Below are 20,422 nucleotides of genomic sequence, written 5' to 3'. Positions count from 1 at the left end.
GATCTCGCAGTTTGTGAGTTCGAGCCCCGCGTCGGGCTCTGTGCTGACAGCTCGGAGCCTGGAGCCTGCTTCGGATGCTGTGTCTCCCTCTCTCGCTGCCCCTCCCCCACTTGTGCTCCATCGCTCTCTGTCTATCAAGAATAAATAAAATTTTTAAAAAAATTAAAAAAAAAAAAAGCAATCTTTACCCTGTTAAACTCTTGCTTGTCAGAACCACAGAACTGGAGAGCTGAGAGGCGCTGAGAGGTCATTTAACCCACTCTCTCCATTCTGTCCACACGGGCTAGGCCTGTTCTATTACAACTTGCGTGCGGCCATCTCGTATTTTACTGTTTCTTCAGAATGGGAGGTCACCAAGCCCGTGGGAAGAGTATTCCTGGTTAGCTCGCTACACAGAGGGGCTCCCTCCACCAGGAGAGGCGGCCTGGGGCCTGGCGCTCCCCCAACAGGTACCGAGCTGGGAAGAAGAAAGGGTACCCCGGATGAGAAAGGAGGAGGCCACAGGCATTCAAGACAAGCAGGTGCATTTCCCGCCGGGGCCCGAGGCTGGCGTGAACCTAGGTGCTCACCCGGTGTGCCCGTCACCCGTGGACTTCCGCCCCCTCTCTTCCCCATTCGGGAGCTGAACTGGGAAAGGTGGGCACAGGCACATCACTCCTTGGCAGACGGGTGGAAGGGGCCCCGAGCCACGGTGTCCTAATGAACTTGGCAGAGACGGGACCGCAGAGAGACGTGGCCCTTCCCCAGGCTCTGAATTCTCCCCAGGAGATTGCACAGCTCTCCTGTATTTTATTTTTGTCACCAGCACCGTGCTCCAATGCAGTCAGTACAGTTACAGGTAGCAAACAAACGTAGATCCTACGAGCTTCCTCGTTTTCCTTCAGAGCCTTGGCCATCCGCCAGACTCCCCCACTGCGAACTGAACCCGGCCGGCGAAAACCGACGGGACATTTTCAACACATGTGTTCGTGCAAAACCGCACTTCTTTGCAAAATGTTGCTATTGTTTTCTGTGTAATTTGATAGCTGTTGAAATATGGTGGAAAGGTTTCTGAAACTCAACGAAGCAGCCGTTTCGATTATTGAAAATACTCCTGCGCTTGTTCAAGTGGACTTGGCTAGGGCACTAAATAAATCCCACAAAGGGTCACCATTGCACGTTCCAGAGGCCACAGGTCTATTCTCTGTGATCCATGAATGTCCTTTCCTGCCTGCAGTGAAAATGCAGGAAATTTGTTTTGAAGTTGTGCCACAATGTAATTTTCCCTGGGCAAATTTACTTCTGCGACTTGTTATCTACCACGTTCCACAGAAGCCAAGCACCCACAGATTAAGACTAAAATTAAAATGTGTCTTGTAACTTGCTCTATTAATGAAGCAATTCATGAAGCAAATTCTTGTTTCAGTTTATTTCAAAACCATCTCTGGTTTTAACAGTACTTTATTTTATTTTGTTTTATTTTATTTTATTTTTTTGCATAAGATTCAAGTAATAATTGACATGGAGAAATAGCACTATTTTAAAAAGCCACTAAATTGTAAAGAAAATGAAAACTGGTAATAGAAACATAGCTCAAATTAACTTGGGGATAACATATTAATTTAGTATACCTTCTTTTTTTTTCTTCAATGTTTTATCTTATTTTCGAGAGAGACAGAGACAGAACACGAGCAGGGGAGGGCAGAGAGGAAGACACAGAATCCGAAGCAGGTTCCAGGCTCCAGGCTGTCAGCACAGAGCCTGACTCAGGGCTTGAACCCACGAACCGAGAGATCATGACCTGAGCTCAAGCTGGACGTTTAAATGACCGAGCCACCCAGGCACCCCATTATTTTTGAATTTTTAAAAATTAAATAAAAAAAATTTTTTTTTAGTGCTTATTTTTGACAAAGAGAGAGAGAGCTCGTGCTTGTGTGCGAGCATGTGTCAGGGAGGGGCAGAGAGAGAGGGAGACACAGAATCCGAAGCAGGTTCCAGACTCCAGGCTGTCAGCACAGAGCCCGACGCGGGGCTCGAGCTCACAAGCCGCGAGATCACGACCTGAACCGAGGTTGGACGCTTAACTGACTGCGTCACCCAGACGCCCCTATAAACTGTACATTTTTAAAAGCAGAACCCTAAACCTGAAGAATAAAATTTATGTATTTAAAGAAGTGAGGATATTTTTATTTTTACCTGAACACTTTTTACTTGGTTAATTGTTACCTTACTTTGTTAGAGTTTTACAAAGTACACCGGAATCAGAAGGCAAAAGACAAAGAAATAAAAACTTGCATTAAACCTGTTTGTCAAAAGCTAATAAATGGTCGTGCATCGTTTGTGTGTGTGTTTCAAGGTTTAGAAAAAGAAATAGATTCGTTACCTGGAGCAAATAATCTGTTTTCTCTGATTAGCTTAAATGGCCAACCACGTTTGGGTCACGATTCATCTTTCTTGCCCCCCCCCCCCCCCCCGCCCCAAATGAAGTGATTAGCGGCAGGATTTGGGCTTATTTTTCACTGATGGGCCATATAGCTGGGAACACACATTTCAGAACCAAACTGTCGCTTCGACTGAACTACAGCCGAATGCCGTTGGCCTCTGTGGTCTCCAGCCCGCTCTTTCTGCCGAGAGCGAGAGAGCTCCTCCCTCGGGTGGGTCCAGCAGCCTACAGACTCTCCCCACACAGGCCCTGCCCGTGAACATCACCCGTCTAAGATGTGGACCCATCATCTCCCGCGGAGGCTGGTTGTGTTGTGAAATGAACGTAGGCTTTGGAGTCAGAGGGACCCGAGCTCTGCCATCAACTTACCTGGGTGTTTGTCTCTCCCCGAACCTCAGTGTCATTCTATAAACCAGCGCTGGGCAGTACTGAGTTCCTACCTAGAGAGGCGGGAGGGTTGCCTGAGATAACCTAAGAAACATGGCCAACGCGATGCCTGGCACACACTTCGTAGCTACAAAATAAAATACCATTTTACGTAGACGCACAGGCTTCAGGTGGGTTTACCATGGCTCCCACGACCTTGGGCAAGACGCAGGACTTCCCCGAGCCTCGGTGTTTTAATCCGTAAAATGAGTCCCTAAAGTTCAACCAAGACAGGGGACGGTGGGCGTGCTTTGCAAATGGGACTGCATTAAATAAGATATGCAAACATATCTTTCAACGCACATTTTTCTTACATCAGCCTGGCAGGCGAGGAAGTACCATTCCTTGCCAAATTCCTAGCAAATGAAGAAACAGGTTCAAGTACCTTGCAGTGAAGTCACACAGCTAGGATGCAACCCAAATGTCATAATTATAATGCTCTCCTTAAATATTATACTCAGATACTAATGCTCAAATGTGATAATATTAATACCATACTCAAGTCGCTCGTGATAGCAATGATGCCCACTTCTCATAACGCCATACTCAAATCTTATGAAAAACACTAATACTCGGCTGTTACCATTGTAACGCCATACTCAAATATTAGACTGTTACACTACCACTCACGTCTTGTAATCATAACACCGTCATCAGGGCTTTCTCGTAGTTGTGTCTTTATTCTGTGATTGGCGTTTATTTCCACGTCCTGTCTCTGTCAACCTCCACCTCCTGTGGACTGAAGTCCCTCACGGACAGGGGCAGCTGAGCACAGAGGCCAGGCACTAAAGGCTTAGCCTGACCAGCTCTCACATCTGCTCTGCCGTCATTGATCGAAGGCGGGACAACGCGTGCCTCCTCTCTGAAGACTCTCCTGCTCGCTCCAGGCTGCCTGGCCTCCCCAATTCCTGATCTCCTGTGTTCAGTGTTCCACGATGGTTTCCCATCACTAAGTTTGGGCTTGTTGTTTCCTTTGGGAGTAGGAACCACGTTCTAACGAGCTCTCAAAAACACTTAATCCATTCGTTGAAGTGTGAGACCCCAGGTCTCAGCTTCTGACAGGTACAACGTTAGACCCTATGTTAGTCGTTTGCCTTCATTACAAGGTTAACACGCACCCCACAGAAAAGGACCAACGATGCAGGGGCAGGCATCAGCCCTGGATAAACCATTGCGCAGGGATCCCTGTCCGGGAAGAAGCTGAAACTTAGATCTTGGTTTTGAGAGGTCACTGGCTGCAGAGCCTTGCAAACATTTTTAGACATGAGTGACATCTTAAAGCTCAAGTTGATTTCTCTACGTGATATAGTCTCTTCCTACCTTGGGGAACTTAAATCTTTTAAGAATGGACTTCATGCCGTATTAAAGCTCACTTACTGACAGATGGCTGGGCAGTCACGCACAGGAGGAATTCTTTTTCATGAGGGAACTCAGGAAAAAGGTGCAGACTTCACTTGTAGGCAAACAGCAGACGTGGGGGCAGCTTCCATCGCTAGTCAACGTGTTTGAAAATGAAAATTTGCGGGGCGCCTGGGTGGCTTGGTCGGTTAAGCGTCCGACTTCGGCTCAGGTCATGATCTCACGGTCCGTGAGTTCGAGCCCCGCGTCGGGCTCTGTGCTGACAGCTCAGAGCCTGGAGCCCATTTCGGATTCTGTGTCTCCCTCTCTCTCTGTCCCTCCCCTGTTCATGCTCTGTCTCTCTCTGTCTCAAAAATAAATAAACGTTTGGGGCGCCTGGGTGGCTCAGTTGGCTAAGCGTCCGACTTCGGCTCAGGTCACGATCTCACAGCCCGTGAGTTCGAGCCCCGCGTCAGGCTCTGGGGCTGATGGCTCAGAGCCTGGAGCCTGCTTCCGATTCTGTGTCTCCCTCTCTCTCTGCCCCTCCCCCATTCATGCTCTGTCTCTCTGTGTCTCAAAGATAAATAAACGTTAAAAAAAAAATTAAAAAAAAAAAAGAAAGAAGTTGAACACTCTGTGTTTGAACATGTTCGCTGGCGTCCTTATGGTCAGTGTCCAACATTTGGAAACGCGCTAATAAAAAACTAGAGACACAGCAATAATAAAAAATACTTGGCTGAACCCCCCCTCCCCCAGAGTACAAAACTCGCATCGTTGCTGTGGTTATCATACAAAGTTAGATAGGCACTCTAATTAAGGACTAGAAGGGGAAGGAAGAAATATAAGTCACTGAGAGACGTCCTTGGATTTTAGTAACGCTGTGTTTATAACTTCCTATCTCTATGAGCCAGGGGCACCCTTCAGCTCCTCAGAGGAATCAGGATTTTCGGAGGAAAAACTGATAGAGAGAGAGAAAAGGGTTCCACTAGGCCGCACTCCCTTCGAAAACTCTCAACTATAAACGTGCCTGGACGTTAAGGCACAGCTTTCATGGAATTATGGGTCCACAGAGTTACAAAGGCTGTGAAGGACAGGCCAGCGCTGGTCGCAGAGGCTGGGCCCGGCCGTCGCCAGGCCCCACGTACGGGCCGTTTCATCTCAACGACACTTGTGAAGCGGATCTCGCGTGGAGCCCGGCGAGGTGGGGCCTCCTTGCGCGGCCCACAAAAGAGGGCTGGGCTTGCCAAATGGAATCAGGCTCTTGGGAGGCCGGAGGAGCCTCCATTGTCCTTGGTTCCAGCGATTAAACGCCGGATTAAAGAGGAAACATTCCTTCGCAGTCCCTGCCCCCCAGCCTCGGCTCATCAGGCCCCTTCACGAGGCTCCTTCCAAAAAATATTGAGGGAGGCGCCTTCGATTCCTGGCCCTCACAGCTGACACTGCAGCCCGCACAAAGGGGCTTCAGGAGGTTAATTAAAACCGGGTAATAGAAGGAATCCAAGACCGACGCTTCAAAAATGCCACGGGGGCTCTGGGACAGGGGGAAGACATGTGGTGTGAAAGCCACCTCCCAGACACTGCCCCACTCACGCTCGGCCTCAAGCTGGCGCTTGGCTGCTTGATGGACACGAGGAACCACTGTCTCCCCAATTTTTAGCCTTCTCCTGATCAAGCAGCTGTGCCTTGTTGCGCGTCTTCGTCTAGCGCGTTCTAGCTCTTCCAGACAGGGCATCGTGTGTCTGACAGCGTCCTTTGCAGCCTCTCCATCAAACTGACTTGGATATTTCGTTCTCCTTCATTACTGCGGGCGTGCTCTCCGGGAGCACCCCCACACACAGCATCTTCCAGGATGCCATCAGACTGAGCTGGTCTCTCGGACCCTCAGTCTGACACCTGGGGGTTAAGGAAGACGGAAGTGTCGGAAGATTGCGGAGCAAGTCGTTTTAGAAATACTGCCTGGGTGAAAGGGATACAAACAGGAGACCCGTGATTTAATTTTTTTAACGTTTATTTGTTTTTGAGACAGAGACAGAGCATGAACGGGGGAGGGTCAGAGAGAGAGGGAGACACAGAATCCGAAGCAGGCTCCAGGCCCTGAGCTGTCGGCACGGAGCCCGACGCGGGGCTCGAACTCACGGACCGTGAGATCATGACCTGAGCCGAAGTCGGACGCTTCACCGACGGAGCCACCCAGGCGCCCCGAGGAGACCCATGATTTAGGTCTAAATATCCATCACGGTACTCACTTGCTTCTGGAAAGGGAAGTGTATTGTGTAGTGCCCTCGAAGCAGGAGTCACTCCGTAAATACACGCTGCGGGGAATCGAAGCATGCACTCTCATGCCCATTTGCCTGGACTTTGTCGCTTACCACCTGTGTGACCTTAAATAAGTTACTCAAGGTCAGTTTCCTCATCTGAAAAACAGACGTGGGGACGATGACAATGAGGAGAGCAGTGTATCCCCCAGGACTGCTCTGAGGACTGAAAACATCAATATATGCACAGCGGTTAGACTAGCTTCTGTCACAGAACACAGGCTATGTCCGTGTGAGCTACAAAGATTATTATTATTTCTTGTTTTCAGCAAATAAATTCTAAAGGTATTCATAGCATCCCTTTCTCCTACAGTGCCAAAAAGAATAGAGGGTCAGTATGGACGGGGATCATGCTATTTATTTATAGTGTGTATCCTTAGGTATAATTCTGGAAAGAAAATATTAGCCTATATATTCAGGAGTTTATTAAAGCACAAAAAGCATAGGAATGCAAGGATAGTTTGATATTGATAAGTTATGGGACAACAACCCATGGTTGTATTCTTGGTGGCCAAAAGAGCTTTTTATCAATATTTAACAGCCATTTATGGGGCGCCTGGGTGGCTCAGCCGGTTGGGCATCCAACTTCAGCTCAGGTCGTGATGTCACCGTTTGTGAGTTTGAACCCCACGTCGGGCTCTGTGCTGACAGCTCAGGACCTGGAGCCTGCTTCGGATTCCGTGTCTCCCTCTCTCTCTGCCCCTCCTCTCCGTCTCTCTCTGCCCCTCCTCTGCTCACACTCTGTCTCTCTCTCTCTCTCTCTCTCTCCCCAAAATAAATAAACATTAAAAAATTTTTTTATAATTTATCAGACATTTTTTTACTTGAAAAAGCTTTAAACACAATAAATTCACATGTGAGCTTATTAATTGAACATATTAATTGAAAAACTATCCCAACGCTTAATGGTAAAATGTTAAAAGCATTAAGAGCACTTTCCTATCATTACCAAGGGTAAGGCAATACCGATCACTATGGAAACTATTATTTACTATTATTCTGGAAGTACTAGCCAATGCAATTCGATAGGAGAAACAAACAAACAAAAAACCCTATAAATATGGGGATTTGCAGACGACATGATTCTCTATTTCTAAAATTCATGGCCATCAATTAAAAAGCTGTCAGAAGCAACGAGATCCCTAAGTAAGGTGCCTGGTGACAAAGTTAGTTGTACAAGAACTGCCAGGTTTTCTCGAAGTAAATACAGTGGGATGAAATCGATCACCGTCAAAAGCGTTCTGATAGGCTAGACTGATTTCTTTGCTTCTGCAAACTGGCTGCCTTTGGCCCCTGAGCAGTGGGCCGTGACGGGGTGGATTTCTGCTGGAGAAACTGCAGTGGAGGCTTGGACAACAAGGCGATTCTTCATCAGGAGACACCTTTTCATTGCTTCTGGTCACCTGCTGGCAGGAGCTAAGTTTGTCTGTTATATGTGGACCATGTGGGTCAAATCAGAGTCTTTGAAGTTGTTCAAATGAAGAGGATTAGTCATCGTTCTAGGGAGACATAAAGACTAAGCCAAAAGAAGCAGGGTTCATATGGTTTCATGCATCTGTTAACCTGGCTTAGATACATTTCCTTGTTGTAGTGTGGGTATTTTATGCACTGTTTGCCTTGAAAAAGTCACAGATTTAATCAATTCTTTATGGTACCAGACCTCTTGTGTCCACAAAGAAAGAAGATGTTCCATCATTATGTTAACGGCGCATCTAACACAGAGCGTCCGGACCATCCAATCAGAAAGCTCTTTCTCGGACCGTGACATTTGTACACGAACTCCAAACCCCATGTATTACTTTTAAGCTGATTTTCTGATCTCCTGCCACCAAACCTGACATGTTGCTTTATTATGATTAACTCTGTATAATAGTTTACTTTTTCGTCTCAAATGTGCGGTAAGGGCCGAGGCTATTTTCACAACATTTTTTGAAGCTATGTGGTTTATTCTTATTTATCCCCCCCGTCAGATATACATTATTCAGAGATGTATTGCCGTTTCTGAGCGCTAACAGAGAACATAGAACTTGGTAAGTGATAGGAAGCTTTACCCGTAAATCCCCAACCCCTAATGCTCCATACCCACTCTATCTGTCGTATCAGAGGAATCTTGAATATAACAATATGCTAGAAAAACAGAAGTACTCGTTTATGTTGGTAGAAATTATTTTTAGGTTTATTTATTTATTTTAAGAGAGACAGGCAGCGTGAGTGGGGGGAGGGGCAAAGTGAGCGGGAGAAAGAGAGAATCCCAAGCGGGCTCCATGCTGTCAGCGCAGAGCCCAATACGGGGCTTGAACCCACGAAGCCACAAGATCATGACCTGAGCCGAAACCGAGTTGGATGCTTAACCGACTGAGGCACTCAGGCGCCCCTATTGGTAATTTTTAATTAAAATAATGCTAATCATTTGGAAAGGACCTACAGATTTATTTTTTAAAAAGCGGCTTGGAGAGCTCTGATTGTTTAATGTTGTTTTGACACCAGATACTTGATAAATATGTAAGAGGCAAAAATAATGATAAAATATAACACCATTCAGTTTGGTGCTCCCTAGTGTATGTCACCACATAAACAAAGGGAGATTGAACTTAACCATTAAAAAATCCTTCACTGGAAGCAAATCCAACATGAACCCTTAAGTTTTTTAGAAAATCAACTTATGGTCATTATTCCCTTTCTGAAAAGATTCTTTGTTTTATGACAGGAGCCACACACACACACACACACACACACACACACTCACACTGCTTCCTTTAACTAGCAGGCTCTTTTAGTGTAACTAAAAGTATTTAATTTACAGCAATTAAAGTCACATACATCTATTTAAGATCCCATTCAATAATTTTCTTTAGTTAAAATTTTTATGGCAAATGTATCTTAACCTCCTCCCTATTGGGTTTGTGATCAACTCTGAAGTACGTTATAAAATAAAAATACATAATAAAATTGCTTAACATTCTTGTGTCGTTTTTTAAATTTCATTCATTCATTCATTCATTCAACAAATATGAAGTGAGGCCCTACTATGTGCCAGGCATATTTGCCCTGGGGTTATAGCAGTGAACAAAATTCCTGTCCTCATGAAGTTAATATTCTGATTCTGATGGAGACAAAAAATTGATGATTTTAACACTGTAAAAAGTCTATCAGATGATGGGTTTCTCACAAAGACAAAAAGGCAATGAAAGTTCTGGTCGATACGTGTATCTTGCTAATCTACATCCTTCTTGGAAGCAGGCAGTACTTAATATATAATCCCTCAATTATCCATCATCTGGGTATTTTGTGACGATTGTGTTACCTCTGTAACTGCACTGCTCAACCAGAAAATAATCCTTTTCCAGCTGGCATTCCCATTTGGTGAATCATTTGGTGGGAGCTACGGGCTATTGGAAGTTACCCACAGTTTCGTATCCGTCTGTCATTCTGGGAGGAATGTCCACCTTGATGTCAGAGGAACTCCCCTTCAAATCTCACCTCTTACTGTGACTTTAGGCAAGTTACTCGATTTCTCTGAACCCATTTTCCCCCTGTTCAACAGGCAGGTTAATCCTCCCTCAAAGGACTGTCATTCAGATTAAGGAAGTTGTCAGTGGGAGGTGGTTGGCAGGTGGGGATGACCTTACCCAAGGTTCCTATCTTGGCAGAGCCAAGATTAGAACCCCCATCACCTCACTTGGTGACCAGTTCTTTGTCTTGCCCTTAGTAATCTCTGTTGACTTTGCCCATATGATAATAGATATATTTATCATTTATCAAGAAGACCTGAGCCCTATGTTGTGCTGCCTCATGGACCCCTCTGGGCCTCAGTTTCCTCTTATGCAAGATGGCAGAGTTGGACGAGACGGTCTTTAGGGTCCCTCTCAACCATGCATGGCTGTGACTCCAGGTAGAGTGACCAACCTCCCTGGTCTGCCCAGGACCGAAGGGTTTCCCCTAACACCTGACTTCCAGCGCTGAAACTCAGAGTTCACGCAAAGCGGGTGAGTCCACCCCCAACGACTCCGAGCTTCCTCTCTGCTTGGTGTCTACCGCCCCCTTGCCTGATATACCACTCAACGCCTGAACCTGAACACAGTCCTGGAGCAGAATTCGAGCATAAAGTTAGCCGACAAAACCACAGCCACATGGCCTTCCCCCTCTTCATCCTTTCTTCGCGCTTAGCGGTTTCCTACCCGCGAGCTGTTTTGCAAACCTGTTTTTCAACAGCCACCGCTGTGGTTTTTGTTTTGGTGGCGAGGTATAAAAGCAGGGGCGCCTGGGTGGCTCAGTCGGTTGAGCGCCCACCTCTTGGTTTCCGCTCAGATCATGATCTCACAGCTCGTGAGATCGAGCCTGACATCGGGCTCCGTGCTGACAGCGTGGAGCCGGCTTGGGATTCTCTCTCTCCCTCTCTCTCTCTGCCCCACCCCTGCTCGCTCTGTCTCTCTCTCAAAAACTAAATAAATAAATGAAGCAGCTGACCAGCCACCTTAGCCAACTAAAGAACAGTCACAGACTTTCTTCTCTGCGAGCCTTGACCTCTCTGTTCACCCCGGTGGGAAGGAACCGGTATTTCCATAGGTCTCCCACCCAGCCTTGTCAGAAACATACCCTAGCAAGGGTAAGTGCAAGTCTGTTCTGCTCTCCCTCCTCTTTTTATTTTTGTTCCCCTTCTCGTTATTTGCTGGCGTGACCCCCAAAAGGCGGTCACCTCAACGGGAGCAGCGACAGAAAGGGAGCTCTCGGAGCACGATGTTTTGATTCTGAACGGAGGCTGCACCCTTTTTGGCTGATCCCCGGTGGGGACTCCGGCTCTGCCAGCCCCAGTTGAGATATCACTTAACAGCACGGGGCCTTCGGGGGCAGGGCCAGTCCAACATGTTTACAAGATGTGTAGCTATTAGCAACATCTTACGGCTCCTGCTAATTAATGGGGAGAACGGCTGATGACGGCCAGCTCCAAAGAGGCCCACATTGCATCAGAGTTTGGGCTTTCAATTGATACCGAAAAATAACTCGTCGCAGGGGTGTTTTGGGGAACATGGTCCCCCAGCAGGTTGGTTGTTTGCTACGCTTCAGCGGCAGCGAGGTCCCAAAGTGACCAAAACCCTAGGGTTACTAGTTGATTAAGGTCACTTAAATTGGCGACGCGTTTCCATTCTTTTCGCTGAGTGACGAAGAGAGCACGCGTGTGCCAGTGCCCGTGAATACTATACTAGGAGCAACGTGGTCGTGGGGTCCTGCCCCTGCCGCAGTTAGGGGCACAGATTTGTATTATATTCTCAGCCTGGTGACAGAGGGGACACGCTCCACCGTAAGAGACACATCCGCTGTGGTTCCAGCAGAAATGGCATGCTTCTCTCCTGTTTATAATGAAATCTCTCCATGCTGAATTTTCTTAATCAGATTAGTAGATGTGTTCTTTTTTTCTTTTTCTTTTTCTTTTCTTTTTTTTTTTTTTTTTTTTTTTTTTTTTTTTTTTACTAAAAACCCCTTCTCCTTTATTAATAGCTTCTTTGGCAGATAATGACCTTAACTATCATTTTTCAACTTCTGCTTATTTGAAGTTTTAAAGGTTCCAATCGGTCGAGGAAAACAACTTAGAATTTTGAGGTCGCTAAAATTGCCACTCTTCTGGATTTTATTGTCCTGCATTCCTAAATATTTAGGGCTTTTTTTTACCCCCTGGTGGGAAGGTGATGCGTTTTATCATGTCCCTTTTATGAAGGGTAAAACAGCACCCCTATGATACTGCAAAATCCTCCCAGAGTTAAAAATAAATAAATTAAGGGGCGCCTGGGTGGCTCCGTTGGTTGAGTGTCGGACTTCGGTGCAGGTCGTGATCTCACAGTTCATGAGTTCGAGCCCCGCGTTGGGCTCTGTGCTGATAGCTCGGAGCCTGGAGCCTGCTTCGGATTCTGCGTCTCCCTCGCTCTCTGCCCCTCCCTGGCTCACGTTATCTCTCACTCTCTCTCAAAAATAAACATTAAAACATTTTAAAAAAAATAAATGAATAAATCGGGACGAAAACCAGACCTCTGAATTTCTGAGGTACCAAGCAACGTTGTTTGTGAGATATTCCCCCCACGGTGAAGTCGCAGGGACATTCTGGCTCGTTCTCAGCATCATAGAGGAGATTCCAAGATCTCCTGGGACACTGAGGAGGCACCATCTAAAACCCCTTTCAGAATACATAACACACTGGTTACAGTGGTTACCCTTGGACAGAGGGAGAAGAGAAGGTAAGACTTCCGATTTTCATTTTCTCCTCTTCGCTATATTCTGAAAAATTTAAAAAACGAGCGTGTCCTTTTTTTCAATAATACAAAAAACTTTTTTTTTTTTTTTTGAAGCTGTGATCCAGTGATTCCCTCCCTGCTTGGCTGTGTCTGCCACAGAAGGGGCTACAGACTCAGGGCTGCCCCCTAGGGCTGGTGACAAAGAGCTACATACAAACCAAGAGGTAGGGGGGTTCCCCCCCCCCCCCCCCCCCCCCCGTTGATCTTTGATTTTCCCCAGTTTTACTGGGATACGATTGAAATACAGCCCTGTGCAAGTTTAAGGTGCATAGCAGAATGACTCAACGTACCCTATGGCAATCTTTATGTAACCCCTGCACCCGGGTTGGCCAAACCCTCTTGTCTTGGGGGCGCCTCGAGGGGAGGGTGGCAGAAAGAACTGCCGTAGGCAGAGGAAGGGGGCTAACTACCTTTGACCCCGCTGCATACCGAGCTGGCAGGGGCGCCGTGAGGATTGCTGCTCGCTAATTACACTTCGGTGAGAGCTCTGCTCCTTGGAGGAAAGGCCAGCCGCATAAAGGCAAAATAACAACCAAACACTGCCGTTAATGTTGGCTAATGACTTTTCTCTTGAAATTCAGTCCTGGGCTGGTCTCACCTTTCAGGGGCACGTGTAGGCCACGACCCACGAGGGTTCTGCTGAGGCCGTCTTGAGGCTGGCTTCCCACAAAAAGGTGATCTTCTGTATCTCCTGATTCTTAAAGAAAAATCTCTCTTTCAGCCGGTCTTTTAACCACGTGTAATTGTTTCTGCCTTGATTCCCAAACCAATCCCCAATAATAAGAGGGGGGGAAAGGTAGATTTCACAGAGCTCAGGAGCCATCTGAGTTGCAGCGGTGAGAACAGGTACCGCCTAGACACCTCCCCTTTCCTCCTAGGAAAAGGTGGACAGTTGATTTCCCCCTCCTAACCTGATTCCGCTGCTCCTTCCCATCTCACCCGTCCTGGCCGTGCTTCCGACAACAGCAAGCCTGCAATTAAAAGCAACCACTTTATGAGACGTTGTTTTGCCAAAGCAAATACCCTCAATGTGTTGACGTCGAAGTTTTCGGGAGAGCCAGGATGAGGCCGCTTGTGCAATGCCAGGCTAACTACTTCTGAAAGAGGACCATATGCTGCCTTTACAACATCCCTTTGGTGTTTAATTTGATGAAACAATGTGCCATAATCAGCCGTGAGGACAGCAGTCGTGATTGACGGAGAGGGACTCACGTGGTACAACCCTGATTTCAACATCACCACGCTAATCCCATTATTCGCTTGAGTTGGCTTGTTTTGGGCTACCTTCAAAAAAGTTATTTCTTTAATGGTCAAATTGCCGTGAGGTCTAGAAGATTTAATGTATCATAAAACTCATTAAATAACCAGCCTGATGACCTCCGCTGCTGAGTAGTGTTCTGGCAAACGGGGGATCCTAGCCAAAGACTCTACCATTCATTTAGACGCCCCTCCCAGCGCCACAACCCCCACCCCCCCCACCACCAAGCCTCGAGGGGTGAGTGTGGAATGTAGAAAGAAGTGAATGCTAAGTAGTCAGCATTCCTCAAAATTTAATGTATGTATGTTATTGAAACAGATTCTGATTCAGCAGGTCTGGGATGGGGCCTGGGATTCTGCATTGCTGGCAACATGTTGTTGGCTGCTGGTCCAAGGACCACACTTTGAAGGGCAAGACACTGGAGAACTTGAGAATATCCAGTGATAGCTTCTAACGTTTATTAACGCTATAGTCTGCGTGTGTTATGTACGTCCATTTAATCCTTACTTTTTTTTTTTTTAATGTTTACTCACTTATTTTTGAGAGAGAGAGAGGGAGAGCAAGCTGGGGAGGGGCAGAGAGAGAGGAAGCAGGCTCCAGGCTCTGAACTGTCAACACAGAGCCTGATGCGTGGCTCGAACTCACAAACGGTGAGACCATGACCCGAGCTGAAGTCGGATGCTTAACTGACTGAGCCACCCAGGCGCCCCTAATCCTTACTCTCAGTCTCATGGTAGATATTCTCACCCCCACCTTATCGATGAAGAAATCAATCCACAACGTAGCTAAATAACTTAAACAAGGTCGCACAGCTTACACACAGCTGCACTACAATTCAAAGCCGAGTCCTGTGCATAGCCTATTTTTTTTTTTTTTTTGGTTTATTTTTTATTTCCAACCCCTACATTATATTCCTTTTGACTTAGGATTTAATTCCCCGGCCCCATCTTTAAGGAGCGGTGGCTGTTACAGAGCTCTTCCATGGGCTGGTACGAGACGAATGATAAAATTTCCCGGGGGTTCTAGCTTGCTCTTTCTGTATCCCTTTCTCTAAAAGAAAACCTCTGCCCATCTGGGATGCTTCTTTTTTTTTTTTTTTTTTTTTTCAACGTTTATTTATTTTTGGGACAGAGAGAGACAGAGCATGAACGGGGGAGGGGCAGAGAGAGAGGGAGACACAGAACCGGAAACAGGCTCCAGGCTCTGAGCCATCAGCCCAGAGCCGGACGCGGGGCTCGAACTCACGGACCGCGAGATCGTGACCTGGCTGAAGTCGGACGCTTAACCGACTGCGCCACCCAGGCGCCCCTTTACATGTGTTTTAAAATAAAACCGGAGAGGGGCGCCTGGGTGGCTCAGTCGGTTGAGCGTCCGACTTCAGCTCAGGTCATGATCTGGCGGTCATGATCTGTGAGTTGGAGCCCCGCGTCGGGCTCCATGCTGACAGCTCAGAGCCCGGAGCCTCCTTCTCTAATTTCTCATTTCTTTTTTTTTTTTTTAATTTTTTTAATTTTTTTTTCAACGTTTATTTATTTTTGGGACGGAGAGAGACAGAGCATGAACAGGGAAGGGGCAGAGAGAGAGGGAGACACAGAATCGGAAACAGGCTCCAGGCTCTGAGCCATCAGCCCAGAGCCCGACGCGGGGCTCGAACTCACGGACCGCGAGATCGTGACCTGGCTGAAGTCGGACGCTTAACCGACTGCGCCACCCAGGCGCCCCTGGGATGCTTCTAATACTTGCATTTTAGAAGAAATCTGTTGACTCAAGGCAATATGTAGCCCGAGCAATGAGCTGTTGACATGCACCCTGAGCCCTGAGTGGCGGCTCTTTTAGCCTCTGTCCCTTCATGCTGAATTCGTGCTTCCAGTCAAGCTGGTCTGGCAGCCTTCCCAGAGGGGGAGTGTTAGAGAAGAAAACCAAAAGCTTTATAGGTTTCTGGGGGAACTTAGGATCTTGGAAAACCTGTGTAACGGAAAGCAAGTGCATTTCTTTTTTTTTTTTAATTTTTTTCAACGTTTTTTTTTTTGTTTGTTTGGTTTTTTTAATTTATTTTTGGGACAGAGAGAGACAGAGCATGAACGGGGGAGGGGCAGAGAGAGAGGGAGACACAGAATCGGAAACAGGCTCCAGGCTCCGAGCCATCAGCCCAGAGCCCGACGTGGGGCTCGAACTCACGGACCGTGAGATCGTGACCTGAGCCGAAGTCGGACGCTCAACCGACTGAGCCACCCAGGCGCCCCGTGCATTTCTCATACAACCTGTTTTAATTGGCATTCTTCTTCACCGTTCATTTTACCCTTGGGCCTTGATCAGGTACTGTTTTCTCAAGCCAATACATTTTTTGTGTGTGAGAAATGTATTTTTGATGTTACACTTTTGAAAGATTTTTTAAAAGATTTGTTTTATTCACTTGGCTTCGCAAGTAACAGAGCAATAACCACCACCTTAGCATTTGAGGAGGAAAAGACAGACGCCGTAATTAATTTCTAAAAATAGTTCTCACAGATCCACAAACACACCTAAACGGCAAAAAGCTACCAAAGAGTGTTGATTCAGAAAACTCACTGAACTCACCCAAACGTTCCATTTTATACAAACGAAGTAGGAATCCTGTAGTCCAAAAGATAAATCAGGGTACAACGTTGACAGCATTTCTTCATATATATACACATACATATATATACATTTAATGCTTATTTAGTTTTTGAGAGAGAGAGAGACAGAGACAGAGTGTGAGTGGGGGGAGGGGCAGAGAGAGAGGGAGACACAGAATCCGAACCAGGCTCCAGGCTCCAAGCTGTCAGCACAGAGCCCCGTGCAGGGCTTGAACCCATGAATTACGAGATCATGACCTGAGCCGAAGTCGGAGGCTTAAACGACTGAGCCACCCAGGAGCCCCTACAGCACTTTTTTTCATTTATTTATTTGTTTATTTATTTATTTATTTATTTTTAATTTTTTTTTTTAACGTTTATTTCTGAGACAGAGAGAGACAGAGCATGAGTGGGGGAGGGGCAGAGAGAGAGGGGGACACAGAATCTGAGGCAGGCTCCAGGCTCTGAGCTGTCAGCACAGAGCCCGACGTGGGGCTTGAACTCACAGACTGCAAGATCATGACCTGAGCCGAAGCCAGACGCTTAACCGACTGAGCCACCCAGGGGCCCCATTTGTTTATTTTTCAAATGTTTATTTACTTTGAGAGAGAGCGAGCAGGGCAGGGGCAAAGAGAGAGGGATACAGAATCCCAAGCAGCCTCTGCCCCGTCAGCACAGAGCTGGATGTGGGGCTCGAACCCACACACCCTGAGATCACTACCTGAGACGAAATCAAGAGTCGGACACTTAACGGACTGAGCCACCCAGGTGCTTCGGCATTTTCTTTTTAAATTTTTAAAAAGTCTTTATTTATTTTTGAGAGAGAGAGAGAGAGCTAGCAGAGGAGGGGCCGAGAGAGAGGGAAACACAGAATCTGAAACAGGCTCCAGGCTCCAAGCTGTCAGCACAGAGCCTGACGTGGGGTTTGAACTCAGGAACCGTGAGATCATGACCTGAGCTGAAGTCAGATGCTCAACCAACCAAGCCACCCAGGCGCCCCTCAGAATTTTCCTTTTAAATAAATATTTATGAAGAACATTATTAGATTGGTGGTCAGGATGCTGGGTTTTGTGAATTTGAACTTCGGTTTCCTCATTTGTGAAATGAAGGACGTATAGACATCCAGGACTGGTATTTGATGGATTAAGTCTTACCCGGCAATACAGCGTTGGAGGGAGGTCTACCCGTCAGGTTGGCTTATTAAGTTTCCAAGGGCTCTTCTGGGTGCCTCACAGGACGCTAGTATTTTTCTACTTCAGCCATTGGGATTGCTCAGAAACCTCAACAAATGTGTGTAGATATGTAATATATATTTTATTAATATTTAAAAAAAAATTTAATGTTTATTTTATTTTTGAGACAGAGAGAGACAGAGCATGAGCGGGGGAGGGGCAGAAAGAGAGGCAGACACAGAATCCGAAGCAGACTCCAGGCTCTGAGGTGTCAGCACAGAGCCCGACATGGGGCTCGAACTTAACCGCGAGATCATGACCTGAGCCGAAATCGGACACTCAACCGACTGAGCCCCCCGGGTGCCCCTATTGATATTGATTGCTGGACCAGGCCACCAAGACTGTGCCACCCGTACAACTCAACAACAGTATGAGATAACGTTCCTTCCATTTCACGGTGGGACAGGGAAGCCCCTGGAGGAGTCACTTCGCTGAAGATTGTACATACTGGTCAACTGCCTTACCTTCAGCGGAGACCTACACGCAACACCCCTCCCTCCCTGCTAATTACGCAGATTTGTTTTTAGCACTGGGTCTCCTTTTGAGAGCAGAAAGGCTTTATATTTTAGCTTACCGTTAGCTATTTAAAAATATTTCTGCTCGTATCTTTTGTTTCATCAGGAGTAAGACAAAAGGAGCCCTTTTGTATTTATTGGTATAAATAAATATTTTGTGTAAGTATTTATTCATGTTTCTTCAATCTTTGCATGGCACTTGGGTCAACTTTGACCTCACTCATCCTGGGGTTCCAGGGGATTGTTAAGAAGCCTGCCCCAACAGGTGACCGATGACTGCAACTCCTGCATTTGCTGAAAGCTTTGCACTGAAGGCAGTCGCCGCATTACAGAAATCAAGGAGAAATGCCATGTTTCTCGAAAAATATTTCACTCAACGTATGTATTACCTTACTCCAACCTTCTTTGCAAGTCATGGCCTCTGTCTTTGAAATGTCCTAAAATGTCGTGATGAGGTAGGAAAAAAAAAAAAATCTTAGGATGGATGTTATTACAGGAAAGTGTTTGCCAAGTTCGGGGAGTAGGTGGGAGAGACGGAAACCCAGAAAAGGGCACTGGCTCTACTCTGTGCGCATTGTGTAGTTTGTTGTGGTTGTTGAGTTATTTGTAAATTATTCTTCTACTCCTGTCTCCAGATTTCAAATGTGACCGATTTTGGCTTAAGGGCTCACATGTGCAGTATATTCTGGAGGCTTGGATGAATTCGTACAAAATGACTGCACCATATCCGGGGTGGAGGCGGACCCGCGTTTGTCTCCAACGCTTTTGCTTTATTCAGATTTCCAACAGCCAATCGTCACTGACTTTGCGCAGTTATGAGTTACAATTATGCTTTCTGTCTGGGAACTCTTAATGCTTCAGATTCTCAGTGTGAGATTTAGGCACTGACAAGGGAACAGGTTTTAAGGGATGTTTGAATTAGCTCGTAAGTGCCGCTTGCAAAGTTGCCAAAAAGTCTGATTGTTACAAATTGCCTTTACAGTACATGGAAACATGTGATAATGAACTTACTGAAATATGAAAGAATAAGCCCTCGTACTGTAAGGAGGTTGAACATCCTGGGGCTGTATCTGATCAAGGAGAGAGTCTTTAATTCAAAGATGTTAGGTCAAGCTGAAATCTGAAAAAATTCTTTGTTACCTTTTTTTTTTTTTTTTTTTTTTTTTAACGTGGAACGCTTCCGGAATTTGCATGTGTCATCCTTGCACAGGGGACATGCTAAGCTTTTCTGTATCGTTCCAATTTTAGTATACATGCTGTCGAAGCGAGCACAGTCTGTTACTTTTCTTTGTTTCTCCTCTAAAGTGATGGAAACATCTACTACTCTCATCAACTATCCTGCTGTAGCTATAATAAACCAAAGAGTGTTTAAACTCAATCCAGACTAAAAAGTATCACCAAACTGATGATAAATCACATGATAAACCTATTCCCCTGACTTCCTATGCAGCATTCTCTCTCAAAGACCTGGCAAGAATTTAACCAACTCACCACACAATTCAAACTGCCATAGAAAAAATAAAACGGGTTTTAGCTAATTTACACATAATTGCCTATGAAAAGATTCAGAAACCTAAATGACCCATTTTAAAAGATCAATGCGGTTAGAAGGAGGGAGGGAGGTATTATAACCAGTTGTAAGCAACAGGTACTAAAATGAATAGAAATGAAAAGTTTTTGATCTCCCCCCTACTCTCGCTGCTCTATCTTTTAAAATCACACGTCTTAAATTAATTCCCTTAGATTTTCAGCTGCCTTCTGAGAAGCAGCGTGCCCCAGCAGAACAAAATGTTTTCTGCCAAACAATGGGCCTGCTTAATTTGATGCCTTAAGCAAAAACGCCACAATATTCCCTGAGGACCTGCTACATACTATTTTAGCCTTTCCTTCTCTCTCTCTCTCTGGTTTTTTTTTTTTTTTTTTTTTTTTTTAAATGTTTCCCTTGCAAGAGCGGGGAGGGGAGGGGGAAAAGGCTAAAACAAACTAATTTTTGGTCATTTTATTCCTTTCGCAAACAGTTTGAAGACCAACCAAT

At 46.1% G+C, this 20,422-nt stretch overlaps 1 non-coding gene across 1 annotated transcript; it reads right to left on the bottom strand.

Moving 5' to 3' along the window:
- Positions 1-19,550: 19,550 nt before the first annotated feature.
- LOC122492453 lies at positions 19,551-19,659 on the bottom strand. The gene has a single exon (XR_006299640.1). It is a non-coding gene; the product is annotated as a U6 spliceosomal RNA (small nuclear RNA).
- Positions 19,660-20,422: the final 763 nt, after the last annotated feature.

The sequence above is a fragment of the Prionailurus bengalensis genome, chromosome C2 (assembly GCF_016509475.1).
Source record: "Prionailurus bengalensis isolate Pbe53 chromosome C2, Fcat_Pben_1.1_paternal_pri, whole genome shotgun sequence".
NCBI classification, from domain to species: domain Eukaryota; kingdom Metazoa; phylum Chordata; class Mammalia; order Carnivora; family Felidae; genus Prionailurus; species Prionailurus bengalensis.
Note: the sequence above shows the minus strand (reverse complement) of the source record. Positions and strands in the feature narration are given on the sequence as shown.